We start from the raw sequence: 22043 nt of genomic DNA, 5'->3' as shown, positions 1-22043 counted from the left end.
GATGTGTTAGAAATTTTATCCTATCCTCTTTGTGTTCACATGAGTTTTCATGGAACTCCATTAACTCAAGTACATGATCACAATTATTTCTTTGAAAGATTGTACAAGCCCTAAGTCCTACTTAGTTTAGAGACCTTCTTTATGACCTTAAGCAATCACATATGACCTTTCTCCAGTAATGTCTTTTGACATTAACTTGCCTCGACTTGAACTGTTTTTAGTTTCAATTTCCTAAAAGAGAGTTATTGTGAAATAGTTAAACTCATGTTCTGATTTTATCAATCAAGGTTGTTAGAATTGCTACTAGTCATTCATTATATTCATGTTTATATTATGCTTAAACTCTGGATGTATTGAGAAGTCAGTCGGTCTATTCTTTAATTACAATCTAACATCCACTCAAAAACCTCCCAAATGAGACCAAAAATAGTTCTACGACACTACATCAACAAAAGTTATAGATCCCCATGGATTCTCTATTCTAAAAATTGGGAAGTTCTGATTGCCAATTTTTTTGTGTCTATAGCATTATGACCTGGGCATCTCCTCATGGCCCTTATCCACCTTTGGAACTTCTATGACTTATGGTGGCAAAGTGTAGTCGTCTAGCATATTTATCCAAATGAAATGGTGCTCTATTTCAAAAATTACTATGAATATTCAATAATCAACAAGATGGCGAATGATCCAAGATTTGGACATGTGAACATGAAGAATGCTTCGTCATGGGGTTGGTGCTCGTTGGAAGCACCACAACTTTTCTCTGAACATCGATCTTTGTAAGATCATGGAACACATAAACATCATTCGGGGAGATAGCATAGAGGATGACTCAACAATATCTAATGAGGAATTTATTACTCGACTTCATTACCTTAAAACTAAGTTAACATCCAAGAAAGTAATTGTACCTAATCACATCCATATTATTAGAGGATTGTAAAGTTTATTATTGAACTTATTATACTTAACATTCTTATTCTTTTCTAATTTCAGCAAACAACTCATCAACTCAAGGTAACTTTTTCCTATCTTGATATTAATAAAAAGTTTAAATTTTACTTTATGATGCTAAGTTTCTCTTGAATTGTTGTTTCTAGTACTATTGCAATAAAAACTTTAAAATCTAACCTTAGTTGTTTTTTTTTCCCATATTTCATTTTAAGAACTTTATATTTCGTATGTATAGAAAGTATAAAGATTCACATATTCTTGGAGTTTAAATTTGTTTTTGCCGGACAATTTCAACGACACTACAACACAATGAGATATGTATTCTCTACCATTTTTCTCCTCAAGAATATTTATTATGCAGAGTCTCTCCCTAAGATTAGGGTCACATGTCGCGATATAGGCCTCCGAGATCATCTGTGAGGATAACGTGGCATATAATAGTAGTTTTGCGTGCTTATAATCAATGGTGGGTCTAAAACATCTGCTATATTTTTGCATAAACTTTCTTTGCTAAAAAAGGCACTTGAAGTAGAATAAATGTGATAAGCTAATATTTTTTTGTCTTCAATTTGAAGTTAAAAATTGTTTTTAATTTATTTTAATGAGCTACCTATAGATGAGATTGGCCATATTGATAATTTCCAACCTATTTCCTATGTTATCGGCAATGTGAAAGGTATTAAATCTGAATGTCATTCTATAAGGCGTGTGTTTTCATTTCCTCACAATGTTAAGCACCCAACAACCATGGTGTTATATTCTGGAGATCGTACTCTTCACAGCCCTTGCTTGTAAGTGCTATTTTTGTGCTGCACTAATTTGGAAATGTGAGGCGTTAAGAAAGCTTCTACAATATGTGGGCAAACACTGTTGTACAAGTGGGAAAATCTCTTTACTGCCTTTGGAAAATCATCCTCCTACATTGGTTGATCTATTACTTGGTGATGATAATGCAAGTATGGAATACATGGGAAGAATATATGCTCTTATAACAATGCTTTAGCATTCATTTCACTAGGTGCTCATTTGGATAATCAGTTCACTAGGGGGGAGGTGTATTTAATTTTCCAATACATGGTACTACATATCATCGCATTGGCTCTGTAATACCTAATGGAACACGAGATATGAGTTCTCAATTTTTCCAATTATATATGTATGATGTGAAGCATGAATTGGAGAATAGACTTCATTGGATGCCTTCTTTAAATCACAACGTGCTTGAAAGGTTACAAACAATGATGTATGAACACAATCTGTATGTATGTGCATTTTGTACAATGAGAGAAATGTTATAGTCTAGTCCAAATTTAGATTTGAGTATCATTGAAGCTTGGTCAACCTCAGATACAAATGCATGCCTTCTACGTGGTGGTCGACTTTTGCAATAGTACATTGTTGATGCATATAGCAGCATGTAAGATTCAAGATTAATATGGACACGTATTAACCAGAAAGCATTGCGTGCTGAAGTATAGTAAGGGCTTGCAATATGGTTAATATAAGCGATGGGTTCAATAGAGTCTCTGGTGACATCGTTGGATGTAGGATAGTTCTACCATCTATATATACTGGGGGGGCCTCGATATATACATCAATTGTATCAAGATTCAATTGGCAATTGTTATGAAGATGGGTAAACCTCTTATTACCTTTACTTGCAATCCTGAGCGGGATGAAATAGGCAATGCTTTACTACCAAGTCAGGCTGACCTGACTTGACAACACGGGTCTTCTATGAGAAGCATAAGGATATGATGCACTTATTCGTGAAAAAACCATTATTTGGGAGGGTAGTGGGATTTGTTTTTTTTTATCTTTTACAAAATCATAAGTTAAGACCTTTCTAAAACCAAGAGATGGTGGAACAATCAGCAAAATTTTCCATCATGTGACGCTAAGAGCAAACCTATTTAGAGACTGCCCTTTACACTTGTATGTTAATTGGGAAATTATGACCAAAAGGTTGTCTTCTTCACGTTTGAGGGACACATGCTCTATATACCTTATGAAGGTACTTATACAAGATTCAGTGAAATCTATGCCATAGATTTTGTCCATTGCTAGAAAGAAAAACATCTATAAGTTTATTTCTTTTAGCCTAGTTTGACTTAGAGATAGTAGAAGATGTGTTAGAAATTTTATCCTGTCCTCTTTGTGTTCACGTGAGTTTTCATGGAACTCCATTAACTCAAGTACATGATCACAATTATTTCTTTGAAAGATTGTACAAGCCCTAAGTCCTACTTAGGGCTTCTCTATGACCTTAAGCAATCACATATGACCTTAAACAATTATTTCTTTGAAAGATTGTACAAGCCCTAAGTCCTACTTAGTTTAGAGACCTTCTCTTTGACCTTAAGCAATCACATATGACCTTTCTCCAGTAATGTCTTTTGACATTAACTCGCCTACGACTTGAACTGTTTTTAGTTTCAATTTCCTAAGAGAGAGTTATTGTGAAATAGTTAAACTCATGTTCTCATTTTATCAATCAAGGTTGTTAGAATTGCTACTAGTCATTCATTATATTCATGTTTGTATTATGCTTAAACTTTGGATGTATTGAGAAGTCAGTGAGTCTATTGTTTAATTTTAATCTAACATCCACTCAAAAACCTCCCAAATGAGACCAAAAATAGTTTTAAGACACTACATCAACAAAAATTCTAGATCCCCATGGATTCTCTATTCTAAAAATTGGGAAGTTTTGATTGCCAAATTTTTTGTGTCTATAGCATTATGACCCGGGCATCTCCTCATGACCCTTATCCACCTTTGGAACTTCTATGACTTATGGTGGCAAAGTGTAGTTGTCTAGCATATTTATGGTGGCAAAGTGAAGTCGTCTAGCATATTTATCCAAATGGAATGGTGCTCTATTTCAAAAATTACTATGAATATTCAATAATCAACAAGATGGCAAATGATCGAAGATTTGGACATGTGAACATGAAGAATGTTTCGTCGTTGTTGGTGCCCATTGGCAGCACCATAATTTTGCTCTGAACATTTATTTTTGTCAGATCATGGAACACATAAACATCATTCGGGAAGATAGCATAGAGGATGACTCAACAATATCTAATGAGGAATTTATTACTCGACTTCATTACCTTAAAAGCTAAGTTAACATCCAAGAAAGTAATTGTACCTAATCACATCCATATTATTAGAGGATTGTAAAGTTTATGATTAAACTTATTATACTTAACATTCTTATTCTTTTCTAATTTCATTTCTAATAGCAAACAACTCATCAACTCAAGGTAACTTTTTCCTATCTTGATATTAATAAAAAGTTTAAATTTTGCTTTATGATGCTAAGTTTCTCTTGAATTGTTGTTTCTAGTACTATTGCAATAAAAACTTTAAAATCTAACCTTAGTTGTTTTTTTTGTCCCATATTTCATTTTAAGAACTTTATATTTCATAGGTGTAGAAAGTATAAAGATTCACATGTTCTTGGAGTAATATCTAATATTATATCCTAGTATTGATTTGTGATTTTATATTGTGAAGACTTGAATTCTATGTAACCAATCACATGCAAAAAGCTTATAGAAGATTAAGAGGATGATGAAGATGAAGAGGATGATGAAGATGAAGAGGATGAAGGGGATGATGATGATGATGATGAAGTGGGAGAAGTGCCAAAGGAGGATGCCATGAATGAGAAGGAAGAAGCAAATCCAGGAGAGGAAGAAGATGACATTGCATCAGAGTACAACAATAGCAATTCCGAGGATGACATTCGGGCCCATTGAGACAACACCAAAAAATGAGGAAGTGGATCATGTTGCAACATAGGCAGGCCACTCTTTTAATCATAATTAAATACTTTTATTAATAAATAGTTGAACTACTAACTTACATGATTTGGTTATGGGTGCATATAAGCTTGGCTAGAGGTGAAGCGCCAAATGCACCATTATGACACAATAATCCACCTACCCTAGGTGTTTTAACACCAATCCAAATGAATTTTCCAAGTTCGATTTTACTAAATAGTAATGACAATGTAATGTATATGTGAAGTGAATGTACTTACAAAATGTATGCTTTGTAGGAGTGTCTTGTGGTACAATAAGTACATTGTCTCTTAATACAACAAACATACTACATGCTATATCCCTTATAACATCATAGGAACAATGCAAAGAGAGCAAGAATGAGATATGTATTCTCTACCATTTTTCTCATCAAGAATATTTATTATGCGGAGTCTCTCCCTAAGAGTAGGGTCACATGTCGCGATATAGGCCTCCGGGTCATCCGTGAGGAGTCATCCGTGAGGATAACGTGGCATATAATAGTAGTTTTGGGTGCTTATAATCAATGGTGGGTCTAAAACATCTTCTCAATTTTTGCATAAACTTTCTTTGCTAAAAAAGGCACTTGATGTAGAATAAATGTGATAAGCTAATATTCTTTCGTCGTCAATTTGAAGTTAAGAATTATTTTTTATTTTATTTTAATGAGCTACCAATAGATGAGATTGGCCATATTGATAATTTCCAACCTATTTCCTATGTTGTCAGCAATGTAAAAGGTATTAAATGTGAATGTCTTTCTATAAGGCGTGTGTTTTCATTTCCTCACAATGTTAAGCACCCAACAACCATGGTGTTATATTCTGGAGATTGTACTCTTCACTCTTTATTTAGGAGCCCTTGCTTTGAAGTGCTATTTTTGTGCTGCACTAATTTGGAAATGTGAGGCGTTAAGAAAACTTCTACAATATGTGAGCAAACACTGTTGTACAAGTGGGAAAATCTCTTTATTGCCTTTGGAAAATCATCCTCCTACATTGGTTGATCTATTACTTGGTGATGATAATGCAAGTACGGAATACAGGGGAAGAATATACGCTCTTATAACAATGCTTTAGCATTCATTTCACTTGGTGCTCATTTGGATAATCAGTTCACTAAGGGGGAGGTGTATTTAATTTTCGAATACATGGTACTACATATCATCGCATTGGCTATGTAATACCTAATGGAACACGAGATGTGAGTTCTCAATTTTCCCAATTATATGTGTATGATATGAAGCATGAATTGGAGAATAGGCTTCATGGGATGCCTTCTTTAAATTGCAACGTGCTTGAAAGGTTACAAACAATGATGTATGAACACAATTTGTATGCATGTGCATTTCATACAATGAGAGAAATGTTATAGTCTAGTCCAAATGTTATAGTCTAGTCCAAATGCAGATTTGAGAATAACTGAAAGGTTACAAACAATGATGTATGAACACAATTTGTATGCATGTGCATTTCGTACAATGAGAGAAATGTTATAGTCTAGTCCAAATGCAGATTTGAGAATAACTGAAGCTTGGTCAACCTCAAGGCAATACTTGGTTCCACGAGACGAGTAGTGAGTTAGTGTCTATTATGCCAGGTCAAGGGGATGATTTTTATGTAGGCCATAGTGATATTCAAATAATATCTTGCATAGGTACTATAAAAAGAATATCTAACTTGCATCGTTCATATATACCTCTATTATATGTTCTTTTGTTTCCTCAAGGAGAGGATGGTTGGCATGTTGGAATTCCTCTCCATGGTAAAAATAGACAAGGTTAAAACGAGGAGATAAAGACTATAACTCAACGGCAATATCATGCATATAGATTACAAAAAAGGGAAGATACAAACGCATCTCTTCTACGTCATGGTCGACTTTTGCAATAGTACATTATTGATGCATATAGCAGCATGGAAGAATCAAGATTATTATGGACACATAATAACCAGAAAGCATTGCATGCTGAAGTATAGTAAGGGCTTGCAATATGGTTAATATAAGCGATGGAGTCAATAGAGTCTCTAGTTGCATCGTTGGATGTAGGATAGTTCTACCATCTACATATACTGTGGGGGACCTCGATATATACATCAATTGTATCAAGATTCAATTGGAAATTGTTGAAGATGGGTAAACCTCTTTATCACCTTTACTTGCAATCCTAAGCGCGATGAAATAGGCAATGCTTTACTACCAGGTCAGGCTGACCTGACTTGACAAGGTCTTCTATGAGAAGCATAAGGATATCATGCACTTATTGGTGAAAAAAACATTATTTGGGAGGGTAGTGGGATTTGTTTTTGTTAATCTTTTACAAAATCATAAGTTAAGACCTTTCTCAAACCAAGCGATGGTGGAACAATTAGCAAAATTTTCCATCATGTGATGCTAAGAGCAAACCTATTTAGAGACTGCCCTTTACACTTGTATGTTAATTGGGAAATTATGACCAAAAGGTTGTCTTCTTCACGTTTGAGGGACACATGCTCTATATGCCTTATGAAGGTACTTATACAAGATTCAGTGAAATCTAGGCCATAGATTTTGTCCATTGCTAGAAAGAAAAGCATCTATAAGTTTATTTTGTTTAGCCTAGTTTGAATTAGAGACACGAGAAGATGTGTTAGAAATTTTATCCTGTCCTCTTTGTGTTCACATGAGTTTTCATGGAACTCCATAAACTCAAGTACATGATCACAATTATTTCTTTGAAAGATTGTACAAGCCCTAAGTCCTACTTAGTTTAGAGACCTTCTTTATGACCTTAAGCAATCACATATGACCTTTCTCCAGTAATGTCTTTTGACATTAACTCGCCTATGACTTGAACTGTTTTTAGTTTCAATTTCCTAAGAGAGAGTTATTATGAAATAGTTAAACTCATGTTCTCATTTTATCAATCAAGGTTGTTAGAATTGCTACTAGTCATTCATTATATTCATGTTTATATTATGATTAAACTTTGGATGTATTGAGAAGTCAGTCAGTCTATTGTTTAATTACAATCTAACATCCACTCAAAAACCTCCCAAATGAGACCAAAAATAGTTTTAAGACACTACATCAACAAAAGTTCTAGATCCCCATGGATTCTCTATTCTAAAAATTGGGAAGTTCGGATTGCCAAATTTTTTGTGTCTATAGCATTATGACCCGGGCATCTCCTCATGACCCTTATCCACCTTTGGAACTTCTATGACTTATGGTGGCAAAGTATAGTCGTCTCTCTAGCATATTTATCCAAATGGAATGGTGCTCTATTTCAAAAATTACTATAAATATTCAATAATCAACAAGATGGCGAATGATCGAAGACATGTGAACATGAAGAATGTTTCGTCATGTGGTTGGTGCTCGTTGGCAGCACCATAATTTTTCTCTGACCTTAAGCAATCACATATGACCTTTCTCCACAGTAATGTCTTTTGACATTAACTCACCTATGGCTTGAACTATTTTTAGTTTCAATTTCCTAAGAGAGTTATTGTGAAATAGTTAAACTCATGTTCTCATTTTATCAATCAAGGTTGTTAGAATTGCTACTAGTCATTCATTATCTTCATGTTTATATTATGCTTAAACTTTGGATGTATTGAGAAGTCAGTCAGTCTATTGTAGAATTACAATCAAACATCCACTCAAAAACCTCCCAAATGAGACCAAAAATAGTTTTAAGACACTACATCAACAAAAATTCTAGATCCCCATGGATTCTCTAATCTAAAAATTGGGAAGTTCCGATTGCCAAATTTTTTGTGTCTATAGCATTATGACCTGGGCATCTCCTCATGACCCTTATCCACCTTTGAAACTTCTATGACTTATGGTGGCAAAGTGTAGTCATCTAGCATATTTATGGTGGCAAAGTGTAGTCGTGTAGCATATTTATCCAAATGGAATGGTGCTCTATTTCAAAAATTACTATGAATATTCAATAGTCAACAAGATGGCTAATGATCGAAGATTTGGACATGTAAACATCAAGAATGTTTTGTCGTGGTTGGTGCCCATTGGTGGATGCACCATAATTTTGATCTGAATATCCGTTTTTGTCAGATCATGGAACACATAAACATCATTCGGGGAGATAGCATAGAGGATGACTCAACAATATCCAATGAGGAATTTATTACTTGACTTCATTACCTTAAAACTAGGTTAACATCCAAGAAAGTAATTGTACCTAATCACATCCATATTATTAGAGGATTGTAAAGTTTATTATTGAACTTATTATACTTAACATTCTTATTCTTTTCTAATTTCATTTCTACTAGCAAACAACTCATCAACTCAAGGTAACTTTTTCCTATCTTGATATTAATAAAAAGTTTAAATTTTACTTTATGATGCTAAGTTTCTCCTGAATTGTTGTTTCTAGTACTATTGCAATAAAAACTTTAAAATCTAACCTTAGTTGTTTTTTCTCCCCCATATTTCGTTTTAAGAACTTTATATTTCGTATGTATAGAAAGTATAAAGATTCACATGTTCTTGGAGTGTTAAATTTGTTTTTGCCAGACAATTTCAACGACACTACAACAATGACATATGTATTCCCTACCATTTTTCTCATCAAGAATATTTATTATGCGGAGTCTCTCCCTAAGAGTAGGGTCACATGTCGCGATATAGGCCTCCGGGATCATCCGTGAGGATAATGTGGGCATATAATATAATCAATGGTCGGTCTAAAACATCTTCTTAATTTTTGCATAAACTTTCTTTGCTAAAAAAGGCACTTAAAGTAGAATAAATGTGATAAGCTTATTTTTTTTCGTCATCAATTTGAAGTTAAGAATTGTTTTTTAATTTATTTTAATGAGCTGCCTATAGATGAGATTGGCCATATTGATAATTTCCAACCTATTTCCTATGTTGTCGACAATGCGAAAGGTATTAAATATGAATGTCATTCTATAAGGCGTGTGTTTTCATTTCCTCACAATGTTAAGCACCCAACAACCATGGTGTTATATTCTGGAGATTGTACTCTTCACAGCCCTTGCTTGTAAGTGCTATTTTTGTGCTGCACTAATTTGGAAATGTGAGGCGTTAAGAAAGCTTCTACAATATGTGGGCAAACACTGTTGTACAAGTGGGAAAATCTCTTTATTGCCTTTGGAAAATCATCCTCCTACATTGGTTTATCTATTACTTGGTGATGATAATGCAAGTATAGAATACAGGGAAGAAAATACGCTCTTATAACAATGCTTTAGCATTCATTTCACTAGGTGCTCATTTGGATAATCAGTTCACTAGGTGGGAGGTGTATTTAGTTTTCGAATACATGGTACTACATATCATCGCATTGGCTCTATAATACCTAATGGAACATGAGATATGAGTTCTCAATTTTCCCAATTATATGTGTATGATATGAAGCATGAATTGGAGAATAGACTTCATGGGATGCCTTCTTTAAATCGCAACGTGCTTGAAAGGTTACAAACAATGATGTATGAACACAATCTGTATGCATGTGCATTTCGTACAATGAGAGAAATGTTATAGTCTAGTCCAAATGTAGATTTGAGAATCACTGAAGCTTGGTCAACCTCAAGGCAATACTTGGTTCCACGAGACAAGTAGTGAGTTAGTGTCTATTATGCCAGGTCAAGGGGATGATTTTTATGTAGGCCATAGAGATATTCAAATAATATCTCGCATAGGTACTATAAAAAGAATATCTAACTTGCATCGTTCATATATACCTCTATTATATGTTCTTTTGTTTCCTCAAGGAGAGGATGGTTGGCATGTTGGAATTCGTCTCCATGGTAAAAATAGACAAGGTTAAAACGAGGAGACAAAGACTATAACTCAACGGCAATATTATGCATATAGATCACAAATAAGGGAAGATACAAATGCATGCCTTCTACGTGGTGGTCGACTTTTGCAACAGTACATTGTTGATGCATTTCGCAGCATGTAAGATTCAAGATTAGTATGGACACGTAATAACCAGAAAGCATTGCATGTGTTGAAGTATAGTAAGGGCTTGCAATATGGTTAATATAAGCAATGGGGTCAATAGAGTCTCTGGTGGCATCGTTGGATGTAGGATAGTTTTACCATCTACATATACTGGGGGGGGCCTCGATATATACACATCAATTTTTTCAACATTCAATTGGCAATTGTTATGAAGATGGGTAAACCTCTTTATTACCTTACTTGCAATCCTAAGCGGGATGAAATAGGCAATGCTTTACTACCAGGTCAGGCTAACTTGACTTGACAACACGGGTCTTCTATGAGAATCATAAGGATATGATGCACTTATTGGTGAAAAAAGCATTATTTGGGAGGGTAGTGGAATTTGTTTTTGTTAGTCTTTTACAAAATCATAAGTTAAGACCTTTCTAAAACCAAGAGATGGTGGAACAACTAGCAAAATTTTTCATCATGTGACGCTAAGAGCAAACCTATTTAGAGACTGCCCTTTACACTTGTATGTTAATTGGGAAATTATGTCCAAAAGGCTGTCTTCTTCACGTTTGAGGGACACATGCTCTATATACCTTATGAAGGTACTTATACAAGATTCAGTGAAATCTATGCCATAGATTTTTTCCATTGCTAGAAAGAAAAACATCTATAAGTTTATTTCGTTTAGCCTAGTTTGAATTAGAGACACTAGAAGATGTGTTAGAAATTTTATCTTGTCCTCTTTGTGTTCACGTGAGTTTTCATGGAACTCCATTAACTCAAGTACATGATCACAATTATTTCTTTGAAAGATTGTACAAGCCCTAAGTCCTACTTAGTTTAGAGACCTTCTTTATGACCTTAAGCAATCACATATGACCTTTCTCAGTAATGTCTTCTGACATTAACTCGCCTATGACTTGAACTGTTTTTAGTTTCAATTTCCTAAGAGAGAGTTATTGTGAAATAGTTAAACTCATGTTCTCATTTTATCAATCAAGGTTGTTAGAATTGCTCATTATATTCATGTTTATATTATGCTTTTGGTTGTATTGAGAAGTCAATCAGTCTATAGTTTAATTACAATCTAACATCCACTCAAAAACCTCCCAAATGAGAACAAAAATAGTTTTAAGACACTACATCAACCAAAATTTTAGATTCCCATGGATTCTCTAATCTAAAAATTGGGAAGTTCTGATTGCCAAATTTTTTGTGTCTATAGCATTATGACCTGGGCATCTCCTCATGACCCTTATCCACCTTTGGAACTTCTATGACTTATGGTGGCAAAGTGTAGTCATCTAGCATATTTATGGTGGCAAAGTGTAGTCGTGTAGCATATTTATCCAAATGGAATGGTGCTCTATTTCAAAAATTACTATGAATATTCAATAATCAACAAGATGGCTAATGATCGAAGATTTGGACATGTAAACATGAAGAATGTTTCGTCGTGGTTGGTGCCCGATGGATGCACAATAATTTTGCTCTGAACATCCGTTTTTGTCAGATCATGGAACACATAAACATCATTCGGGGAGATAGCATAGAGGATGACTCAACAATATCTAATGAGGAATTTATTACTCGACTTCATTACCTTAAAACTAAGTTGACATCCAAGAAAGTAATTGTACCTAATCACATCCATATTATTAGAGGATTGTAAAGTTTATTATTGAACTTATTATGCTTAACATTCTTATTCTTTTCTAATTTCATTTCTAATAGCAAACAACTCATCAACTCAAGGTAACTTATTCCTATCTTGATATTAATAAAAAGTTTAAATTTTACTTTATGATGCTAAGTTTCTTTTGAATTTTTGTTTCTAGAACTATTGCAATAAAAACTTTAAAATCTAACCTTAGTTGTTTTTTTTTCCCATATTTCATTTTAAGAACTTTATATTTTGTATGTATAGAAAGTATAAAGATTCACATGTTCTTGAAGTGTAAATTTATTTTTGCCAAACAATTTCAACAACACTACAACAATGAGATATGTATTCTCTACCATTTTTTTCTTCAAGAATATTTATTATGCGGAGTCTCTCCCTAAGAGTAGGGTCACATGTCGTGATATAGGCCTCCGGGATCATCCGTGAGGATAACGTGGCATATAATAGTAGTTTTGGGTGCTTATAATCAATGGTGGGTCTAAAACATCTTCTCAATTTTTGCATAAACTTTCTTTGCTAAAAAAGGCACTTGAAGTAGAATAAATGTGATAAGCTAATATTTTTTCGTCTCGTCAATTTGTAGTTAAGAATTGTTTTTTAATTTATTTTAATAAGCTACCTATAGATGAGATTGGCCATATTGATAATTTCCAACCTATTTCCTATGTTGTCGGCAATGTGAAAGGTATTAATAAGCTACCTATAGATGAGATTGGCCATATTGATAATTTCCAACCTATTTCCTATGTTGTCGGCAATGTGAAAGGTATTAAATCTGAATGTCATTTTAAAAAGGCGTGTGTTTTCATTTCCTCACAATGCTAAGCACCCAACAACCATGGTGTTATATTCGGGAGATTGTACTCTTCACTCTTCAGGAGCCCTTGCTTGTAAGTGCTATTTTTGTGCTGCACTAATTTGGAAATGTGAGGCGTTAAGAAAGCTTCTACAATATGTGGGCAAACACTGTCGTACAAGTGGGAAAATCTCTTTACTGCCTTTGGAAAATCATCCTCCTACATTGGTTGATCTATTACTTGGTGATGATAATGCAAGTACGAAATACATGGGAAGAATATACGCTCTTATAACAATGCTTTAGCATTTATTTCACTAGGTGCTCATTTGGATAATCAGTTCACTAGGGGGAGGTGTATTTAATTTTCGAATACATGGTACTACATATCATCGCATTGGCTCTATAATACCTAATGGAACACGAGATATGAGTTCTCAATTTTCCCAATTATATGTGTATGATATGAAGCATGAATTGGAGAATAGACTTCATGGGATGCCTTCTTTAAATCACGACGTGCTTGAAAGGTTACAAACAATGATGTATGAACACAATCTGTATGCATGTGCATTTTGTACAATGGGAGAAATGTTATAGTCCAAATGTAGATTTGAGAATAACTGAAGCTTGGTCAACCTCAAGGCAATACTTGGTTCCACGAGACGAGTAGTGAGTTAGTGTCTATTATGCCAGGTCGTCAAGGGGATGATTTTTATGCAGGCCATAGAGATATTCGAATAATATCTCGCATAGGTACTATAAAAAGAATATCTAACTTGCATCGTTCATATATACCTCTATTATATGTTCTTTGGTTTCCTCAAGGAGAGGATGGTTGGCATGTTAGGATTCCTCTCCATGTGGTAAAAATAGACAAGGTTAAAATGAGGAGACAAATACTATAACTCAACGGCAATATTATGCATATAGATTACAAATAAGGGAAGATACATATGCGCCCCTTAGACTACGTGGTGGTCGACTTTTGCAACAGTACATTATTGATGCATATAGCAGCATGGAAGAATCAAGATTATTATGGACACGTAATAACCAAAAAGCATTGCGTGCTGAAGTATAGTAACAACTTGCAATATGGTTAATATAAACGATAGAGTCAATAGAGTCTCTGGTGGCATCATTGGACGTAGGATAGTTCTACCATCTACATATACTGGGGGGGCCTCGATATATACATCAATTGTATCAAGATTCAATTATGGAGATGGGTAAACCTCTTTATTACCTTTACTTGCAATCCTAAGCGGGATGAAATAGACAATGCTTTACTACCAGGTCAGGCTAACCTGACAAGTGACAAGGTCTTCTATGAGAAGCATAAGGATAGGATGCACTTATTGGTTAAAAAAGCATTATTTGGGAGGGTAGTGGGATTTGTTTTTGTTAATCTTTTACAAAATCATAAGTTAAGACCTTTCTAAAACCAAGAGATGATGGAACAATCAGCAAAATTTTCCACCATGTGACGCTAAGAGCAAACCTATTTAGAGACTGCCCTTTACACTTGTATGTTAATTGGGAAATTATGACCAAAAGGTTGTCTTCTTCACGTTTGAGGGACACATGCTCTATATACCTTATGAAGGTACTTATACAAGATTCAGTGAAATCTATGCCATAGATTTTGTCCATTGCTAGAAAGAAAAACATCTATAAGTTTATTTCGTTTAGCCTAGTTTGAATTAGAGACACTAGAAGATGTGTTAGAAATTTTATCCTGTCCTCTTTGTGTTCACGTGAGTTTTCATGGAACTCCATTAACTCAAGTACATGATCACAATTATATCTTTGAAAGATTGTACAAGCCCTAAGTCCTACTTAGTTTAGAGACCTTCTTTATGACCTTAAGCAATCACTTATGACCTTTCTCCAGTAATGTCTTTTGACATTAACTCACCTACGACTTGAACTATTTTTAGTTTCAATTTCCTAAGAGAGAGTTATTGTGAAATAGTTAAACTCATGTTCTCATTTTATCAATCAAGGTTGTTAGAATTGCTACTAGTCATTCATTATATTCATGTTTATATTATGCTTAAACTTTGGATGTATTGAGAAGTCAGTGAGTCTATTGTTTAATTTTAATCTAACATCCACTCAAAAACCTCCCAAATGAGACCAAAAATAGTTTTAAGACACTACATCAACAAAAATTCTAGATCCCCATGGATTCTCTATTCTAAAAATTGGGAAGTTCTGATTGCCAAATTTTTTGTGTCTATAGCATTATGACCCGGGCATCTCCTCATGACCCTTATCCACCTTTGGAACTTCTATGACTTATGGTGGCAAAGTGTAGTCATCTAGCATATTTATGGTGGCAAAGTGTAGTCGTCTAGCATATTTATCCAAATGGAATGGTTCTCTATTTCAAAAATTACTATGAATATTCAATAATCAACAAGATGGCGAATGATCGAAGATTTGGACATGTGAACATGAAGAATGATCGAAGATTTGGACATGTGAACATGAAGAATGTTTCGTCGTGGTTGGTGCTCGTTTGGCAGCACCATAATTTTTCTCTGAACATCCATTTTTGTCAGATCATGGAACACATAAACATCATTCGGGGAGATAGCATAGAGGATGACTCAACAATATCTAATGAGGAATTTATTACTCGACTTCATTACCTTAAAACTAAGTTAACATCCAAGAAAGTAATTGTACCTAATCACATCCATATTATTAGAGGATTGTAAAGTTTATTATTGAACTTATTATACTTAACATTCTTATTCTTTTCTAATTTCATTTCTAATAGCAAACAACTCATCAACTCAAGGTAACTTTTTTCTATCTTGATATTAATAAAAAGTTTAAATTTTACTTTATGATGCTAAGTTTCTCTTGAATTGTTGTTTCTAGTACTATTGCAATAAAAACTTTAAAATCTAACCTTAGTTGTTTTTTTCCCCCATATTTCGTTTTAAGAACTTTATATTTTGTATGTATAGAAAGTATAAAGATTCACATGTTCTTGGAGTGTTAAATTTGTTTTTGCCAGACAATTTCAACGACACTACAACAATGAGATATGTATACTCTACCATTTTTCTCATCCAAGAATATTTATTATGCGGAGTCTCTTCCTAAGAGTAGGGTCACATGTCACGATATAGGCCTCCGGGATCATCCGTGTGAGGATAACGTGGCACATAATAGTAGTTTTGGGTGCTTATAAAATCAATGGTGGGTCTAAAACATCTTCTCAATTTTTGCATAAACTTTCTTTGCTAAAAAAGGCACTTGAAGTAGAATAAATGTGATAAGCTAATATTTTTTTGTCTCGTCAATTTGAAGTTAAGAATTGTCTTTTAATTTATTTTAAAGAGCTACCTATAGATGAGATTGGCCATATTGATAATTTCCAACCTATTTCCTATGTTGTCAGCAATGTGAAAGGTATTAAATCTGAATGTCATTCTATAAGGCGTGTGTTTTCATTTCCTCACAATGTTAAGCACCCAACAACCACCATGGTGTTATATTCTGGAGATTGTAATCTTCACTCTTTAGAAACCCTTGCTTGTAAGTGCTATTTTTGTGTTGCACTAATTTGGAAATGTGAGGCGTTAAGAAAGCTTCTACAATATGTAAGCAAACACTGTTGTATAAGTGGGAAAATCTCTTTTTACTGCCTTTGGAAAATCATCCTCCTACATTGGTTGATCTATTACTTGGTGATGATGATAATGCAAGTACGGAATACAGGGGAAGAATATACGCTCTTATAACAATGCTTTAGCATTCATTTCACTAGGTGCTCATTTGGATAATCAGTTCACTAGGGGGAGGTGTATTTAATTTTCAAATACATGGTACTACATATCATCGCATTGGCTCTGTAATACCTAATGGAACACGAGATACGAGTTCTCAATTTTTTCAATTATGTGTGTATGATATGTAGCATGAATTGGAGAATAGACTTCATGGGATGCCTTCTTTAAATCACAACGTGCTTGAAAGGTTACAAACAATGATGAACACAATCTGTATGCATGTGCATTTCGTACAATGAGAGAAATGTTATAGTCTAGTCCAAATGCAGATTTGAGAATCACTGAAGCTTGGTCAGCCTCAAGGCAATACTTGGTGCCACGAGACGAGTAGTGAGTTAGTGTCTATTATGCCAGGTCAAGGGGATGATTTTTATGTAGGCCATAGTGATATTCAAATAATATCTTGCATAGGTACTATAAAAAGAATATCTAACTTGCATCGTTCATATATACCTCTATTATATGTTCTTTTGTTTCCTCAAGGAGAGGATGGTTGGCATGTTGGAATTCCTCTCCATGGTAAAAATAGACAAGGTTAAAATGAGGAGACAAAGACTATAACTCAACGGCAATATCATGCATATAGATTACAAAAAAGGGAAGATACAAACGCATCCCTTCTACGTCATGGTCGACTTTTGCAATAGTACATTGTTGATGCATATAGCAGCATGGAAGAATCAAGATTATTATGGACACGTAATAACCAGAAAGCATTGCATGCTGAAGTATAGTAAGGGCTTGCAATATGGTTAATATAAGCGATGGAGTCAATAGAGTCTCTGGTGGCATCGTTGGATGTAGGATAGTTCTACCATCTACATATACTGTGGGAGACCTCGATATATACATCAATTGTATCAAGATTCAATTGGCAATTGTTATGAAGATGGGTAAACCTCTTATTACCTTTACTTGCAATCCTAAGCGGGATGAAATAGGCAATGCTTTACTACCAAGTCAGGCTGACCTGACTTGACAACACAGGTCTTCTATGAGAAGCATAAGGATACGATGCACTTATTGGTGAAAAAAGCATTATTTGGGAGGGTAGTGGGATTTGTTTTTGTTAATCTTTTACAAAATCATAAGTTAAGACCTTTCTAAAACCAAGAGATGGTGGAACAATCAGCAAAATTTTCCACCATGTGACACTAAGAGCAAACCTATTTAGAGACTGCCCTTTACACTTGTATGTTAATTGGGAAATTATGACCAAAAGCTTGTCTTCTTCACGTTTGAGGGACACATGCTCTATATACCTTATGAAGGTACTTATACAAGATTCAGTGAAATCTATGCTATAGATTTTGTCCATTGCTAGAAAGAAAAACATCTATAAGTTTATTTCGTTTAGCCTAGTTTGAATTAGAGACACTAGAAGATGTGTTAGAAATTTTATCCTGTCCTCTTTGTGTTCACGTGAGTTTTCATGGAACTCCATTAACTCAAGTACATGATCACAATTATTTCTTTGAAAGATTGTACAAGCCCTAAGTCCTACTTAGTTTAGAGACCTTCTCTTTGACCTTAAGCAATCACATATGACCTTTCTCCAGTAATGTCTTTTGACATTAACTCACCTACGACTTGAACTATTTTTAGTTTCAATTTCCTAAGAGAGAGTTATTGTGAAATAGTTAAACTCATGTTCTCATTTTATTAATCAAGGTTGTTAGAATTGCTACTAGTCATTCATTATATTCATGTTTATATTATGCTTAAACTTTGGATGTATTGAGAAGTCAGTCAGTCTATTGTTTAATTACAATCTAACATCCACTCAAAAACCTCCCAAATGAGACCAAAAATAGTTTTAAGACACTACATCAACAAAAATTCTAGATCCCCATGGATTCTCTATTCTAAAAATTGGGAAGTTCTGATTGCTAAATTTTTTGTGTATATAGCATTATGACCCGGGCATCTCCTCATGACCCTTATCCAGCTTTGGAACTTCTATGACTTATGGTGGCAAAGTGTAGTCGTCTAGCATATTTATTCAAATGGAATGGTGCTCTATTTCAAAAATTACTACGAATATTCAATAATCAACAAGATGGTGAATGATCGAAGATTTGGACACGTGAACATGAAGAATTTTTCGTCATGGTTGGTGCCCGTTTGTCAGCACCATAATTTTGCTATGAACATCCGTTTTTGTCAGATCATGGAACACATAAACATCATTCGGGGAGATAGCATAGAGGATGACTCAACAATATCTAATGAGGAATTTATTACTCGACTTCATTACAATAAAACTAAGTTTACATCCAAGAAAGTAATTGTACCTAATCACATCCATATTATTAGAGGATTGTAAAGTTTATTATTGAACTTATTATACTTAACATTCTTATTCTTTTCTAATTTCATTTCTAATAGCAAACAACTTATCAACTCAAGGTAACTTTTTCCTATCTTGATATTAATAAAAAGTTTAAATTTTAATTTATGATGCTAAGTTTCTCTTGAATTGTTGTTTCTAGTACTATTGCAATAAAATTTTTAAAATCTAACCTTAGTTTTTTTTCCATATTTCGTTTTAAGAACTTTATATTTCGTATGTATAGAAAGTATAAAGATTCACATGTTCTTGGAGTGTTAAATTTGTTTTTGCCAGACATTTTCAACGACACTACAACAATGTGATATGTATTCTCTACCATTTTTCTCATCAAGAATATTTGTTATTTCTTTAGTTTGAGCTATGGCAGATTTACCAAACGTCCCACAATATAAGAACAGATTGGCTCTTTTCACGCATTCATATATAAAGAATGAGAACTTTGAGAAAAATTCTAGAAAAATTTTCTAAGACGACTAAGTAGGAGCAATAAAAAAGAAATAAGAAAAGTTAACGAAAATAAGAAAACGAACACTTATAGCTCCATTAATAACCAGAAGTCTAAGAAGTATGTCTTTACATGTTACATATGTCTTCAAGAAGGACATTATGCTAAAGACAGTCTGACGAAAAACAAGAACAAACTCTTGTCTACATCCACAACTAATGACAAACATCTCAAGCAAGAGGGTATCACTATCAATACACTATCAAACGATGAAGGTATGTATTCACAAACATTCTCCATTTGTTTAAACATTTTTACAATATTTCTACAACAATATTTCTACAACCTGATGACTTAATTAGTAAACCTTAGTAAACCATAAATTCAACACTAAGATTAGTTTAAATTCCGAAACTCAAGAAGAATTTTAAGATAAAGAAAATTTGTGTCTGAATTTAAGTTTCACAGGGAACTGGCCACTCCGTCTCAAACTTCTATATTAAGGAGTGATATGTGGAGCTAATCTGGTGGTATGGGACATTAGATTCATTTCATGTACTTACACCAAACACATTTATGCCTTCTATCTTTTACCATCTTATGTGTGTATGTGGAATGCGCCTTTGTGGTATGGGACACTCGGACTCGTTCCACATATGTTCATTTAATTGGTTCATTGCATATCTACATTATATGTTGATCAAGTTTTCCACACCAATCACTAAGCTATCCTCTCATGGATTTACGCAACTGAGGACAGTTTGCAACCCATGCAAGAGGGAATGTTATGAGAATTACTCTTGATTATTTTGGGAATTATATTTCTTATTTTATATCGGGGACGCCCATGTATACCGTGCATGTTGGTACGTGTAATTTGATATTATGGTTGCTTATATCTCATGACGGCGTTGGGACTAATTCATGTGTTCAGTTGATTGTTTAAATAACGTGGATTATGTCTATGAGTATAGGTACATAGATGTGCGAGGGTACCAATTGCGGTGTCGCACTATACGAGGTTACCGATTGAGATGTCGTATGGATGGTGGATTGAGCGGTGGTGTGGAGAGATCATGTGCTGATCATGTATTTGAATTTCATCAATCATTTATAGCCTATCATGTGGCTAGATTATTTTATATGGGAATGTGCACAAAGTTATTTTATGTGTAAAGGCCCATTAGTATTTATGAGTGGGTAAAGGTTTTGATATGTATAAACCTTAGAAACCTTGATACGGTTATTTATATGAAAGGCCTAATGCTTATTAGGGAGAAGCTAGCTATGAACATAATTGTTTATTCATTGAAATAGAACACACATATTACTTGAGAGAAGGCACACATAGGTGAAAAGTTGGATATTTTACACTTGAAGATATTTGGATGCATTTCTTTTATTCATGTGCATGAGGAAAATAGGAGGCGATTAGATCCTAAGTCTATTATATGTTTATTGGATATACTTCTAACTAGATAGTTGGAAATAGTTTTGTAGCTTGGTCAAGTAAAAAGTAATCCACAACTGTAGAGAGGCATAATATAATCATGAATTAGACTAGAAGTAATATTAGTTTCCGGCTTGTAGATTGTAAGGAGAACCTTTGGATGTCTCATGATCTACCTTGGGCTCATCATATTGTTTGTGGTCTAAATTTGCTTCATAGTGGCCTCACACATACAACATTCTTCAATGTATGACCAATAAAGTTGGCATCACATAAGATGCTATTGAGAAATATTAACAAAAACTATTTCTAAGGATCCATGCAAAATGAGAGAGAGAGAGAGAGAGAGAGAGAGAGAGAGAGAGAGAGAGAGAGAGAGAGAGAGAGAGAGAGAACATGTTCCTTTTTTTGTGTTTGAAAAAAATAGGAATGTAAGTATGCTATGACACTCGTAGGTGTTTTGCTTTGCATCACAATTGTGATGTTAGCGTTAAGTGATGTGTGACTTTTAGCCTCAATATTCATAATTTAACCCAATTTGTGTTTTTAGTTCCCCTCCCCCTCTTGTAGTGAAAGCTATCATATGCCATAATCCACTAGCCTTATAAAAGGACATATGGTATAAGTGAAACCAATGCCATCTTTTGATGAATGAGAAAACTTAAGCAAATAGTTAGCCCTACTAAGAAAGGCCTAAAAGGAAAACATGTTTTTTTTTGGTAGGTGTGCTACACATGCCCTAGTTGTTGATTTTATGCATCTAGTGATTGGAAGATGATGCTTAGTACTTTGTT

The sequence above is a fragment of the Cibotium barometz genome, chromosome 41, assembly GCF_041138505.1.
Source record: "Cibotium barometz isolate CiBa-2024 chromosome 41, ASM4113850v1, whole genome shotgun sequence".
Classification (NCBI taxonomy): Eukaryota; Viridiplantae; Streptophyta; class Polypodiopsida; order Cyatheales; family Cibotiaceae; genus Cibotium; species Cibotium barometz.
Note: the sequence above shows the minus strand (reverse complement) of the source record.